Source organism: Neofelis nebulosa, chromosome 5, assembly GCF_028018385.1.
Source record: "Neofelis nebulosa isolate mNeoNeb1 chromosome 5, mNeoNeb1.pri, whole genome shotgun sequence".
NCBI lineage: Eukaryota > Metazoa > Chordata > Mammalia > Carnivora > Felidae > Neofelis > Neofelis nebulosa.
Genome location: NC_080786.1, coordinates 95,795,995 through 95,809,364, shown reverse-complemented (window position 1 = coordinate 95,809,364; position 13,370 = coordinate 95,795,995).

Here is a 13,370-nt window from a genome sequence, read left to right as displayed (position 1 = left end):
AGATTCTGTGTCTCCCTCTCTCTGCCCCTCCTTCTCTCATGCTCTGTGTCTCCCAAAAATAAATGAACATTAAAAAAAATTTTTAAAAAAGAATACATTAAAACTTGGACAGCCTCTGTTGACATTCCTCAAGGAGAGAAATCTACATGCCCATAGTTGCTCTGAGATATGCCATGGCAGAGAAATAATATGAGTAGAAATGAAGAGGCATGCTGCCCTGTGCCCCCATCTCTGAGCAAACACAACTGAGTCACAGGTTTATTAAGAATTATGTAGACATTGGCATGTCTAGGAGATGCCCACTTGCCTAATCATCTCGGAGTCTTCAACAACACGTTTCAGACTCTGCAATGCCCAGTTGCCAATCCAGATGAAGGTCTTTGCAGTAGAGTGACATCCAGCTATTCTTGAAAAGTCTGTAGATCTGATCATAATCTAGTCAGAGTGGTGGGAGACCAGATTCTGTTTCAGTGGAGGCTCTTTACCAGAGTAGGCCCTTCTCTCACCACACACACACACACACACACACACACACACACACACACACACCTTCCAGCCTGGGTAGGAGGAGCTGGCTACAGCCCAGTGGAGCAGATTATTCACCAATCTCAATTATCTGTACTAACGCTCCCCTTCATTGGTGAAGGTAATTGAGAGTTGAATGTATTTACGAGGACCGAGCTATAAAACAGAAACAATTTTATAGGTGTGGTGTAGAAATGAAAAGGAAGAAAAAGCATTGGTCTAGACAATGCTTTTTGAAAACGTATTTCACATAACTCTGGGAAGATTGCTAGGTCCTGAGGGGAGGGTGGGTATTTCAGAAGAGCTATTAGAAGTGCTATGAGATTTGAGGAGATTTTTGTGGAGTTATTGAACTTTCATATTTTAGGTTAGGATGAGGGTATTATCTCTGACCAATTCTTTTGTCTCCTTCTATTTCCAAATGCACTCTGCTCTTTATCCTGCCGTGGTACATCTCCTCCCAGGAGCAATCTAGCATCCCAGTGGAAAGAGGCCGACCTAAATGTGGCTCTCCAAAGACAAAAAATTTATTCTAGGTATTTTATGATGACCCAGATATGGTATAATATAAAATGGAGAGAATATATTACAGTGGCTCCTATAATGTCTATTCAAAGCTTCCTAACCTAGTATCTACTTATACTATTATTATTTTCAGGTCCTGCTTCTCCCTTTACAAGGAGTTATGACCACAGGGTGGGCTATGCATTTAGATTTATTACATTAACTCTCAAATTAAGAAGCCAAAAAGTTTTGGTGCTATTGTTGTTTGTTTCTTTTTTTTTTTTTTTTTTTTTAATTTTTTTTCAACGTTTTTTATTTATTTTTGGGACAGAGAGAGACAGAGCATGAACGGGGGAGGGGCAGAGAGAGGGAGACACAGAATTGGAAACAGGCTCCAGGCTCCGAGCCATCAGCCCAGAGCCCGACGCGGGGCTCGAACTCACAGACCGCGAGATCGTGACCTGGCTGAAGTCGGACGCTTAACCGACTGCGCCACCCAGGCGCCCCTGTTTGTTTCTTTAAGTACATAAATGTCATCTGTTTTCAAAATTGTTGAAATCATTTGCCTTATAACTTCTTGAAATACTGGTTAGTTTGGCAATAAAAATATATCTAAACAAGACTAAACATAGCAAAATTATAACTCCTGATTTACAGCAGGACAATTTGCTTCTACTGCTAGGGATAATGGTAAGATAAAACTCACCCATTTTCCCCTCAGAGCCCTTGTACATATTCTGGGTTCCTCCATCTGAGTATGACTGTCTCTTTCTCATCCTCTGAGTCTCAGCTTGAGGTCACCTCCTCAGAGAGGCTTCCTTGATTCCCCTGCTTAATGGACATTTGTCTCTACCTCAGAATTCTGTTTGTTCTTTACAGTATTTATCACTGCTTCTAATTATATTATTTATCCATTGGTTGAAAATGCATCAGTCTTCACAACTAGACTGTAAACTCTTTAAATCAGGGGTCATGTTGCTCATGTTCATGTTTTCATCCTAGTGCTAGCTATGAGACTGGGCTGGCACATAGTAGATGCACAGCTAACATTCATCTAAATCGATGTAGGGGTGAATGATGCTTGGGTTGTCAAAGTGGTGCACACCTCTTCTCTCCCCATGATGTTACTCTGAGTCCCTTCAGCAATTACATCCCACTGTGGTTTTTTTTTTTTAGGTTTATTTATTTATTATGAGAGAAAGAGAAAACACATGTGCATGCAAGTGGGGGAGGGGCAGAGGGGGGGGGAGGGAGAGAGAGAGAGAGAGAGAGAGAGAGAGAGAGAGAGAGAATCTCCAGCAGGCTCCATACTCAGCACAGAGCCTGACACGAGGCTCAATCCCACAAATCATGAGTTCATGACCTGAGCAGACATCAAGAGCCAGATACTCAAATGACCAAGCTATCCAAGCACAACTCACAGAGTTCTTATTAAAGGAAACATAAAACTCCTAATTTCCATCAACACTTGCAATATATTCCACCCAGTACTGCTGCTAATAATAACTAAAGCTGTTGAGAGGTGACTGTTTTCTATGCTTTACTTGCGTTCATTTATTTAACACAACAAACTTGTAATGAAGTACTTGTATTAGCCTACATTACATGTAAGGACACAGAGGGTTAGTGAAGTGGATGAATTTGTCCACACCAGCTATTAGTAGATGATAGGACAGAATTTGAACTCAAGCCAATCTGATAGCAAAAGTTCTTTTAACTACTGCTATCTACAGCACATTAAAAGTCAATGTTAAAACCACCCAATTATCTATATTATTCATATTTACTGCCTCTAGATGTAAATTATCTTTAGGAAAATAAGGCATAAAAAGGCATCCTCCTTCTCATTTTCCTTTCTTTCTTTCCCTCTCACAAACACAAATATATATTTATTCATTTATTCACATATGTATTTAATCCTCATTCACATGAGAATTATGAGTTTCCTTTAACTTACATATATTTACTCACATACATATTTCTTTTTAAAATTTTTTTAATGTTTATTTTATTTTTGAGAGAGGGAGAGCAAGAGAGAGAGCATAAGCAAGCACACAAGCAGGGGAGGGGTAGAGAGCGAGGGAGACCCAGTATCTGAAACAGGTTCCAGGCTCCAAGCTGTCAGCATAGAGCCCAACTTGGGGCTTGAAATCATGGACCGCGAGATTGTGACCTGAGCTGAAGTTGGCACTTAACCAACCGAGCCACCCTGGCGCCCCGCACATATGTATTTCTCCTAGAACTTAGAATCTCATTGAACCTACTCTATGATACTATTACTCTGTAACACCGATGAACGGCTCTTTGAAGGAGACTTGCAAAGCAGCCATGACACAATACGCATTAACCATTAGGTAGGAGGAAAAAACAAACCTTTACATTTATCTTTTCTCGCGGCTAGTAGCGACGAGCAATGATCAGTGAGGACTGCTGTAGTATATGTACAAAAGGAGATTTCATTTACCAACTACCCCTCCCAATAGTATCTAGGTCAGTATTTGTGTGGAAATAGACAACCTAACAAAAGTCATTATGGAAAGCATTTTATTTACTTGTGCATTTATTTACTTACTTATTAATTAAAAGTTAGGTAAACCTCGTTGAATGCTAGCCCATTCACAAGTCCTGAAAGAAGCACCATTTTCTTGGGCACTACATTTTCATCGGACTTACTTATCAAAAACCCAGTACCTCAAAATGTTATTTTTCATAGCACTATTGGATCTTGTGGCACATTCCCTTGCAATTTCGTCTGTTGAACTACATAAGAACTTTGACACGTTAAATGATATTTTCCCATCTAGAATACAGGAAGTGAAATATTTACCAGCCATCGAATTCTCAGAAATGTAATGGGAATGCTCATGTCCTGGACTTCGTTGTACGGGGTCCCATGCAGAGCACGCAACAGTCTGTACACACAGAGGCAGCAGCAGTGTTTGCGGAGTGGAATTTCTGTACGGAAGGATTCATGTCATAGTAGGATTCCCACCGCAAGCCTATTTAAGACTGAAAATATTTGCCCCGTCTCATCAGCCAAAAGATTGGAGATGGATTCTTTTTTAATCCACACCTATTTCTACCAGGAGGCACCTGTGTCATTTGGATTTATCTAAGCAAGCAAGATAAATGAAGATTTGACAAATTACATATGGTGAAATCAAACCAAATAGCCCATCAGAATTATTATGGCCTGAAAATACCCTCTTGTACAATAGCCTTTATTTTGCCTCAATTATCAGCAATTTCACATATTATGTGACTGGAAGAAAGAGTTTGAAGACACACAGCTGTCCCAGTATTCAAATTAACTGCTGATACGGTCATTGTAATAATTGCTTCTATTCTGAAAGTGGATTTGCAAAAACTCTTACCAAAAATAAAAGATGATATGACATAGTATATATGCTAACTGGGTAAGAGGTATTAAGGAATCTACTCCTGAAATCATTGCTTCACTATACGCTAATTTGAATGTAAACTTTAAAAAAATAAAATAAAATAAATTATTCTCAATAACTTTGTGTGTATTTTTTAGTTATTGTAGAGTGGTACCTAATTCTTACCCCCCAAAAATACTCTTTTTCTTAATGTTTATTTATTTTTGAAAAAGGGGGAGAGAGGGAGGGAGGGAGAGAGAGAGAGAGAGAGGGAGGGAGGGAGGGAGAGAGGAGGTCAGAGGATCTGAAGCAGGCTCCGTGCTGACAGCAGAAAGCCTGATGAGGGCTTGAACTCATGAACTGTGAGATCACGACCTGAGCCAAAACCAGACACTTAACCACCTGAGCCAACCAGGTGCCCCCCAAAATGGTACTCTTATCTAAAGGACAGGATGATGTGGTACATGAGCTAACTGTGAAATAATTCATACAGTGATATGAACAGTTCAAAGTAATGGATTAAACCTTTCCTGATAAGTAGTTTTTAAGTAATATGTTTTTAGAATTTAGTTTATTTCTAAATCATTTTTCTCAAGAACAAAAACCCAGCATCATTTCTGCTTGGGAAGTATTGCAATAAATTAGAAGATAAAATCTTTCCAAAGGTAGAAACAGTTGTGTTTCAAAGCTTTCGCAATAGTGTAAGCTAAAAAACAACAACAAAAAGGGGCATATACATAGGAGTGGCAATGAGTTACTGAATATTAAAATACACCTACCTTGCACTAACAAAAAGGTGTTACTTGTATTACTCAACTGTTTTGATCTTTTTGCTTTTTACTTAACTGTTTTTTCTGTTTATTTGTGTTCTCAATACTGAGTCAGACTTCTCTCCACACTTCAGTGATCACACCATTTACAACTGAAATATTTTTTATGCATATGGATCAGAAGACACAAGTTACTGAAAAAATTTTCTTTGCTAGAAAGAAATAATGTAGTAGTTGCCGAAAAAAATGCCCGCAATTAGTGTTTTTTCCTTGCTGCTGGATCGTATGACCCATATCACAGAAGAAGATAAACATCGCGCACTCATTCATTTAATATTCTGGTCCAGGCTTGCTGCTCTCTATCTGGGGATTTCATTTTACTAATGCATGCTTTCATCAACGCAGTGGGGGAAAACAAACAAACAAACAAAAAATACTACAAAAAGTTAGAAATAGAGCTCTGCAAGTAGAGTTAAAATGAATTATTTGGGGACAAACATATTTCTAACTTCAGAAACTCTATCTTTCTTTTGAAATGTCCAAAGTGAATGGCGTATTGATTTTTTGCAGCATACCCTACACTTTCCACTGATTGGTATCAGGGTTGTGAAGGCATCTGTTAAGTGAGCTCAAAATTCTCTCTTACGTGTAAACAAAATCCACAGTTTTAATCAAATTTAAAGTACTCTGGCCTATATGTGTCTTGTGAAACTCAGAGTGGCCTATGGCAACAGAATTGAAAGCATATGTTACAAAAACCCTCACCTCTCAGATCTTAAAGGTGAGCTTGTCAGAGGTATTGTCTCTGTGCTTCTTTAAGTCACCTCTGAGGAGGCAACAGGGGCATGGGGAATGAGATTTGCATTTCAGAGCTGGAGCCAACATCAGGTTACAGAGCTATGATGAATTAAAATACATCTGTATCTGAAGGACAATGAGATCCTGTGGCACAGGAGTTCATTTCTTACAGTAAAAAGAGCAAGGATTTTGGGTGTTCACATTTCAAGGTCCCAACTCAGAAGGCTCTTAGCAAGGAGGTAAAATGCTGCTTGCATACTGATGAATTCTCCTTGTCCAAAAATCACCTGGGCCCTACCCCAAATGGAACTGTTATAAGGACAATCAAGCAGAATAAAGTTTGTTTGTTTCTAAAACTCATGGAGTGCCAAGCTGATAATTTTTCTCTAGAATTTTTACTACAAAAATGTCTCTTTCTGCGGACAGAAAAAGAGACAAATATTGTCAATAGGTTAATATAGGGAAGATCTGTAAGAAGAATATTAAATATTAACGTAAAGAAAAGAAATTTTTGGAGTCTAAGAATGATGGGAATATGACATAGAAGTGAGGCAAAAGGAACAGCTTATTTTTTTACCCCTGCTTTTCCACAGATGCAGATTAGTACAGAGACACTCTTAATATATCATAACACACACACACACACACATATGAACACATATTGTGCACACTCATGCAGACATGTGTGTGCCATTCAAGGTCAGTTGAAGTTTTGAATGACACTTATAGATTTCCATATTTTGATTGGTATCTTTTTTCCCCCCTTTGGCATATAAGCTTGATAAAGGCATTGATAAGATCTGAACTTCTGTTCTATTCACAATCATTTTATTTCATATATTTATCTCCATCCTTAATTAACATATTTTGCTTCTTGGTATAGCTATCTCTATAAATGTCCATCTGCCATTCTCATTTCCAGGTCCTCGATAGCACAGATTATACCTTTTTCAAATAGCCAATCCTAGAACATAGAGCAGTAGCTCATATATAGTCTGTACGTAATAAATATTTATCTGCTTGAATTCTTTATTTTGAATCACCATGTAATAACTGATTCTTTGCAGAGGGATCCACATACACAATGAAAATATAGTGAGTACCTTTACTTGATGAAACTTTCAGTACCAAATGTGATAAATGGGTACAGTGCCAGGTCCATAGCTCTCAAATGTGTTGATGAGGCTCTTAGGTCAAGGAAGCCATTGCTCATGTTATCTCTCTGCATGGTCAAATACCTTCTGCAATGTCTGGCCCTGAGCTCTCTCTGGCTTTCACACAGAGGCAAAATAAAGCATGGGGTTCAAGTTCTTCTAGAATGATTTTCATTTTTAAGATTTTCATTCTTTCAACATAGTTATTGACAAATTTTCCCAACAAGACCAAGCAGACCAGCAGGATCATATCCATGCAGTCCTCCCTTTATCCCACCCTTTCCTCAGCCATGTTCCATCTGCACAACACAGATACAAGGACTAAGAAGACAGAAGAAAAGGAATGACGAATCACACAGCAAATAATATGTGGTGAATAGTAATAAAGTGCTAATTTTCTAATGAGAACTATATGGTGATGACTCCCATAATTGATATCAGAAAATGCTAAGTTCCATGGTTCCTAATTAGTCATAAAATTTCTGGAATAAAGAACAAGTTAAGATGCAATTTAATACTTTATGACCTAAAGGTCTATCCCCTTTCTCAGTGCGATAGTCTTACTAACGTACCAGACCAAGTTTGTCTATATAGATTTCCACAATCCTAAATAGGGATTTCTGCCATTTAATAAAGAGGATAATGAATGGCCAAAGAGGAGATGATTCAGCTCCTCCCCTAGACCAGAGGCCTGGTACCCCTGACTAAAAGCTCAAGTCCTTTAATAAATTAAAAAATAAAATATTTCCATTTATGCTTTTTAGCAGTAGAAACTAGGAGTTGTGTCTCACACGTCCTTTTAATTTTTAACTCTGCCTAACACTGCTTTAGATCAATCAATAGTTAAGAGTTTCCCTGTTATTATGAATTGCATTTTTTTTCCTAGTCTTTAGTTAAGTTACTAGACTCTATTTACACTATAGTCACTGGTATTAAGGTCTAGGGAAAATTCTAAATTCTTCAGTATTTGTCCACACACTGGGCTCCTTCATCATTGGTTCCCACATTCTCCTTCCTATGACATTATTATTTGGTTTGACTCTAAATTCATTCCTTCTACTTATATATAATATTTAGAGAAAAATATTAGGATTTAGTACCTATGTGTTCATAAGGATAAGATTGCTTTTTTTTTTTTTTTTACTTTGTTTCTTCAAAAAAAAACTACCACCCTTTTATGTCCTGGTCCAAACACAAAAAGCTCATTTTCTTTAAATAAGTGGAGTAACCCACATTTATATTCCACACTCGACAATGCCTACTAGGACCAATTATGCCTGGCCTTGTACTAGTCTCTAGGGCTAAAAGACAAGACAATTTCTTTGCTTTCTAAGAGCTTCCATTTCATAAAATTTTGTTTAATTCTTGGAATGGGATCCAAGAGGTCCAAGCTCTAATCCAAGAATAATTTAGGAAGGACAAACCGTAAGAGAGGAATTTCTGGCCCAATTCACCTATAAGAGGTAGGGATAGTTTCAACCATCATTATGAAAAACAAAACACAAAAATTATCCTACACTTCTTTGAGATATTGCAACCCTCCCTCCACTTTTGCCAAGCTCTGTTTTTGTGTAGGGACTAGCAAGAAAGACTGCTTGACAAATGGCAGGACTGGAACAAGTTAGAAAGCTTTTTTTTTTTTTCTTCTTCTTCTTCTTCTTAAACAGCTTTGGGAGTTCAGAAAGAGGGTTGGGTTATAGAGTGTTGGGTTTAGGAAGGATTAAATACTGAGGATTCTACAACAAAGGGAAAAAGAGTACAGGAGAGTTGCCTTGGGGAAAAAATGTGGTCTCTGACTGAGACACCTTGTTCATGAAAAGCACCTGCCAAGAATGACTTCTAGAAATAAACAAAATGATTAAATTCATTGCATATCTCCTAGTATAGCTAAAGCTCTGTGATGCTAGATGCCTGCATTTTTGTTGTATCATTTAATCCTTACGATGGCCATATGACAGAAATAACATTATTTACATTTTTACAAAAGGGGGAATTGAGGTTTATCTGGGAAATCAGTTATCTGAAATTCATCTATTTCCAAAATCTATCCTCTTCACCATTTTCATGGCTTGGAAGCCACTCTATGGAACCCTAAAAATAAGCCAGGTATTCCACATATTCAGTAGACATGTGAAAAATCTGGGCACTGCCAAGTGGACTCACATTTTCTCTGGTAGTATGAAGTAGGGACTATTACTAGTGAGTTAGCCTGAACTTGGAAACTATCCTCAGAGATGTGACAAGGCTTTCTTTTTCTAAGGAAGAACATCGTGTCACATTTGGAGTTCAATATTTGCTGATGTATGCAGTATTAAGTCAAGAGCAACAAAAAGTTGTTCTTGTCAAAGGAAAATAAACAATTTGAACAGACCTCATAAAATATGAAAATGGAGCACTGGGATTTTTTAAGGGAACTTTCTTTCAGCCTAGTGCATGCATGAAGATGATTCATCCTCATCTTGAACAAGGGATGAATGCAAATTTTCCCTTCTACCAGAACTAGTCTGACATCCACCTACAAGGAGTTCAAGCCCCCCTTGGCTTCTCCAGGCTGTGGCAGAGGAACTTCTTTGGGCTGACTGCAATCACTTGGTCCTGCAAACAACTGTAGGCCAGCCTGGGCAGGACTTAAGGCAGCTTAATGCCATGTTTTCCTATGAGAAAGCAAGCCCAGGGCCCAAAGCATCACAGGGTGAAAGGGAGTTACATTTTTTGGGCCAGTTTCTGAAGTGGAAAGCAATAGCCCCTCCTTCCTGTTTTCTGTTATTCCCATGAATAATAGCTGTTAAGCTAACAGTGACCAGAGGAAGGCTAATGTATCTCTCATACGATGCTCTGTATAGTTTTAAATGGGTGATGGGAAGGTCTCTTCTATATCCTTTCTGCTACCTCCCTATTTAAGAGAGCCACAGAGACTCAATCTGGAGTCTACAGCTTGCAACTTGGCTGGGCCAGGATGTCTTTACAGGGATCCACTTGTAAGAATACATAGTTATGTACTTGCATAATTCTAATATGAGAAAGGTTTTCCTGAGAATGACAACAAGATCATAAACATGAAGGAAAAATGGGAAAGCGTAATAGATTTAAATACAAAATATGTAAGCTTTCATAAAAGTAAAATATTTGGAAAAACAGTTGCATGGACAGACTATTTTTAAGAAAAATATGTATTACAAAAGCAAATTAACTGTCAAGAAATATAAATTAGAACAAAAAGGCCTTTTTGCCCATTCAGTTAATAAAGATAAAAGCAAATGGTTTTCCTAATGTTGGTGAGAGTGTTGCCAGAATTTTTAACTGGTACAAACTTTCTAGGGCAAATGTGGCAATGTTTATCAAAATTTTAAAAATAGCTGTAATAATTTGAAAAAGCAACTTCTATTTTTTAAGAACTTATGATTAGTTAAATTATTTAATTATGAATAAAGAAGCAACTAAGAATGCTCACAAAGAATTCGTTGTAGAGATATTCATTTGATTGTTGTTTATAATGTGGGGAGAAAAAGCCAAACTAAATGTCAAACAATAGGGGGTTTATGAAATACATTTTATAGAAATCCTTACAACAGGATTTTTGGCAGCCATTAAGAATAGTACAGAGAAGTATACCTATTCACATACAATTATGTTGATGATATAATATTAAATGGGAAATTCCATTTGCAAAATTATGCACATAGTAATTTGTCATAGTTTATGAATAACCACAAAACATAAAAACACACACACCATAATTTTCACACTAGTTATTTCTGGGTAGTAGAATTGGCCTTTTTTTTTTCTCGGTTCCTCTTCTTGTTCACATGTGTTTTCTAGTATTTCAAAAATAAACAAATATATATTATTTATGTAAAAAATAGTTGCTAAAAATAAAATTCTTTAGAATTTAGTCTGGAAAGAAGGCACAACAGTAAAATTTTCTTTCTCCTTGCTAAAATACCTGGCCCTATATATTAGCATAAACTGTATAGATCTGGAGAGGGAACTTCCCAAAGCAAAAGTCTACCTTCATTTAGCATTTCTTATCTGAATGAAAAAAAAATAAAAACAAAAACAAACAAACCAACCAAACACTACTGAAGCAAAACCAGGGTGCAGGTTTGACATCTTGCAAAGAGCATGCACTTCAGAGCTATAATGACCTGGGTCCAGTCTCTGACTTGCCTATTACTTCTGTGAAAACCTGGAAAACTTACAGTAATTCTGAGTCTTATTTTCTACACGTGTAATTTAAAGGGCATCATGCTTATGGCACAATGTAATGAGAATTAAATGACAACATATTAGGAAGTATGTGGCATAGAGTGTTGAATAGCTGTCTTTCCTTCCGCCCTTGAGGTCTTGGTACAAGGCACCAAAGGAGCAGAAAGCCATGTTCCGGGTCAGAGACTGAGGAAGGAACCTCAGAGGTGTGGGGTGCTTGTGAGTCCCTTGACAGAGAACCGGCCTCTTCCTCACAATCATAGCAGCTCTCACTGGATTTGTCTACTTTTACTTTTTACATTTCCTTCTCCTCTTCTGTGGGAATGTCCCTGAATGTTGGGGAACAGGAAGTCCCCAGGCACTGCTATGGAATGAGATGGGACAATAGTGAAGGTGCTGGTGGTGACTGGAGCCAGCACCATAAGCCTAAGACACACAGTCTCTAAGGTTGAATGTAAGTCTTCAGAGTTCAGGGAAGCCCCAGGAAATACTCATTACACTTCCAAAGTCTCCCTCTCTCGTTCTCATTTTCCCAGAGTGCAGTACTTAGGTTTCCTCTCCTCTTTGTCTATTTTAGTTTCCTTTCTATCCTCACCCCTCCTCATGCTCACCTTCTTCCTGTTCTCTTTTCTCTCTCCTCCTTCCCTGTATTCTCCTCCCCATATTCTTCTTCAATAGGAGGTAGAATGGAGTTGATTAGGTAAAGGACGGATTACCAGATTATGGTATATATAGTGAAGGCCCACCAGAATCCTCCAAAACTCAGCCAGGCAACATTCCCTACAACGATCTCTTTTCTCACACTTCCCCCATCATTTAGAAAATAAATTAATTTCCCAGAGGCTTCCTAAATTAAAGAAAAATCTTACACATTGCATATTACAGTCAGCAAATCACCAATCCAGGGTTTAGGAACAGGTCAGAGATTATTTCTACTAGAAATCTAATGAATTGCCAGCAATACGCAGACTCTCTGAGTGTTTTGTGAGATACCTTCCCTACAAATTGGAGTCCTTACCATCTGGTTGAGACTGGACTAGTGAAGGTGCAGAATAAAGTTAAAGACACATTCTTTTTCTGGTGTTTTTATTAAGGAAAATCATCTAAGAAAAAACAACCAAGTTTATTATCTTCTAAATGGGGAACATAGTGACACAGAAAAGGAAAAGCAAGTCTCGCATAATACCTCTTGGCAGAAAAGAGAAAGAAATTGAAAATAAAAATACCAACGTAGAAGATTTGTAGAGACAATAAGAATGAGTCTTGCCAATTGGAGGAAATTAGAAACAACAGAGAAAGAGACACAGATAACTCTGAGGATTTTCCTGTACTGAGGGATTTCTTTCTTTTTTCTTTTTTTTTTTTCAATATATGAAATTTATTGTCAAATTGGTTTGGGATTTCTTTCTTTTTTTAATGTTTATTTATTTTTGAGAGAGAGAGAGCGAGCAAGAATGAATGGGGGAGGGGCAGAGAGATTCAGAGAGAGGGAGACACAGAATCCGAAGCAGGTTCCAGGCTCTGAACTGTCAGCATAGAACCCAAGGCAGGGCTCAAACTCACAAGCTGTGAGATCATGACCTGAGCCAAAGTCAGATGCTTAACCAACTGAGCCACCCATGTGCCCCTAGAGATTTCTAGGATTGGGATGCAGGGAAATATTCCTCACTCCAGGCTGGATGGTTTTCAAAGGCAATTTCTGTTCTGACCTCAGAAGTGGGCACCTACATCCGTTGGTAACCACAGGAGGTTTGATAGAAGTGTAAATAGAAAGGTACAAACTGGAGATCTCTGTAAGTGGACTGACATCCACTGATGTTCAAATTGAATGACCACTAGGATTCTACTCACACTCACCCACATCCGGTAGCATTTTAAGTAGCTTAGAGACATTCTAGGTCACGACTTCCTTGGTCCATTTTCATCTCAAGTACATAAGAAGTTTAAAATGTATGCATTGTTCTAGTGTATGCTGTGGGTCACTTTATACAACTGTATCTGCCAAAGCAATCCTGACAGCCTGACTGAGGAAG